The sequence below is a fragment of the Pygoscelis adeliae genome, unplaced genomic scaffold, assembly GCF_000699105.1.
Source record: "Pygoscelis adeliae isolate BGI_AS28 unplaced genomic scaffold, ASM69910v1 Scaffold186, whole genome shotgun sequence".
Lineage (NCBI taxonomy): Eukaryota > Metazoa > Chordata > Aves > Sphenisciformes > Spheniscidae > Pygoscelis > Pygoscelis adeliae.
Genome location: NW_008825071.1, coordinates 8,055,968 through 8,058,674, shown reverse-complemented (window position 1 = coordinate 8,058,674; position 2,707 = coordinate 8,055,968).

Here is a 2,707-nt window from a genome sequence, read left to right as displayed (position 1 = left end):
GGGCTTTAAGTGAAAGTATGACCAACATACTGTGCTTCCTGCAAAACTTACATCGAATCTCTTGCCTATCCGTGGGAGAAGACCTGGCTGTTGCAGGCCGTAGTCGACAATGAATCAACCAAACAAATAATTCGGCATTTTAAAACTATTCCATACCTTGACAACCAAACGTTTTTGGTACTTTTTGACAAGTAATAACAGCAACATTTGGAATGGAGTAATCAAAGACCGGCACCTGGGAGAGAAAGTGATGCATCGTTTGTTTACGTTTCCCAGCACATAGTTTTCATTATCCTTCGTTAAGCATAGCTACACTTATGAAAGCGACAGAACGGTTTCTGTTTCCAGGATTTCTGCATGAGAAAGGAGACTGGCTTGACAAAATGATAGGAGAAATGGAAGCTTCAGTTCAGATCCAGCTAAGGTCATTGTGATGCAGAAGCTACCACTGATTAGTGAGTTATGTGAAGTGAATGGTGCTCAAAGCCTATTTTTTCCACAGTGGGGAAACGCACTTCTGGGATCACTCTTCTCTGTGCTAGTTTATTGCCACCTTTTTTAGAGCTGTACTGGAGCACTTGGTCTTCCTGTATAATGCACAAGTCTGTGTCTTTACCTAGAGATAATTCGGTGTGCGGTTACCAGCATGAGCAGCTTTCCCTGAAAGCCCCTTGAAGTATTTGTGGTCTAAACTCAAATACTTCTGCATATATAAAATTGGGTTGGCTGTGCTGCTAACACAGCTACGCTTGGGAGGTTTCCGATACTGCCTGCCTCTGCCTTGTCATGAATATGGTACTTTTGCGCCCCGAACGCCAAGATTCAACTGAAAATTGAAACGTTGGTGAGAAGTAATAGAGAAAGGGGGACCTAAGCCTCATTTTTTTCCTAGCTTCCAAATGAGGTTTTGTTGATTGTGAATACACAGCAGTTTTACTCCAGTTTATATGTCCTTGAAAACAGTTTCACTGTGGACATGAGTTCTGTGGCCTTATTGCACAGTGGAAATTAAGGTATATCTGAATTGTTTTGGGAAGGATTTAACACCCCCACTAGAAGTCACTGCTGCATTTTTAGGCACTTACCTGCTGCTAAAATAATTACTTTTTTTCAGCATGAAAAGTTACATAGAAATGTAAATGCTATCTGAGATAGAGACAAGTAGGTTAAAACGGCACAAAACTTTTGGGGTCATTTATTTAGTCACTGAAATCATTAATATTAACTAACATAATTTGAAATTCACAGGTGATCTTTCTATCGGTAAATTTTTAATCTGGCTTTTGGTCTGATTTTAGGGCATTTAATAACTACATGTATTGCTGCACCGGTGATTTACCAAATACTGAATTTAAACTGGAGTGGTTTTAGCCCTCTAGTTCAGACAATGTATTAATCTGTCTTATGTTAACATCTGTGTAAACAAAACAAATTACTAAATGCAGCTATTTGTAAAGGTTAATTGAACAGTGACCTGCCAATAAAGTGTGATTTGCTTACTCCTATATTGAATAATTTAGTGAAAACTCCTCATATCTTTGTATCATGGGCTTCTCTCTTACAATCCAATTTGTCTATTGCGGTTGCTCTGTAGATATTTTCTTTTTTTATTTGAAGATATCCTGCTGAAGTTGTTGTAGGGTTTTTTTTTACTATTGAAAAATATACGGACCTGCACATTTGGTCTTTTCCAGCCTTCTCTACTGCCAGGCCACACAGTAAGTGCCTTTGGTAGGACCAGAAATACCCCTTGGCTATTCTGCAGTAGGAGGTGTACGGCCCTGAGCAGGAGCCCTCTTGAGGGGTCGGGAATGAAATTTACTCAGAGAAGCAGCCCCCTGGATTATATATTCCTTTCTAGGTGCCAACGAGATGTCTGTCTGAGGGATATAAAGCCAATTGGATAACACTTCCATTGGGGAACTGCTGTGTTTCAAAATGCATGCAATACCATCAATGCTGTATTCATACATAATTAATAGTTTATCACAATAGCACTTGTGAGACCTGGACCCTTCCTCTGAGCCATGGGCTGTGAGCTTTCATCTCCTCAAACCTTCGTGTGCACCAGGAGCTTGTTTTTGCTACTGAGCTCACGGGTGGGCAAATTTCTTAGCGCCTACTGCCACGTAGGCAACTTTCCAGCAGCTGAAATGCTGATTTTTAAGTATTTGATTCATGCTGTTTTAAAATCCACAAAAACTCCCATTGCTGCCCATTCTGTTCCTATCTCCTTTGGTCCTTTGCAGCACAAAGGAACCCCAGCCAGTAAGACAGCCTCATCAGGGGCCCAACTTAAATGCCTCTATGCAAGCGCACGTAGCATGGGGGATAAACAAGAGGAGTTAGAGATGTGCGCACACCTGCAGGACTACGACCCTACTGGCATTACTAAGACGTGGTGGGATGGCTCCTATGATTGGAGTGTTGGGATGGAGGGATACAGGCTCTTTAGGAAGGACAGGCAGGGGAGATGAGGAGGGGGTGTTGCCCTTTATGTCAATGACCAGCTGGAGTGCATGGAGCTCCACCTGGGGATGGATGAGGAGCTGACAGAGAGCTTATGGGTCAGGATTAAAGGGAAGGCAGGGACAGGTGACATTACAGTGGGGGTCTGCTACAGGCCACCCGACTAGGAAGACCGAGCGGATGAGGCCCTCTATAGACAGGAGCAGCCTCATGCTCACAAGCCCTGGTCCTCATGGGG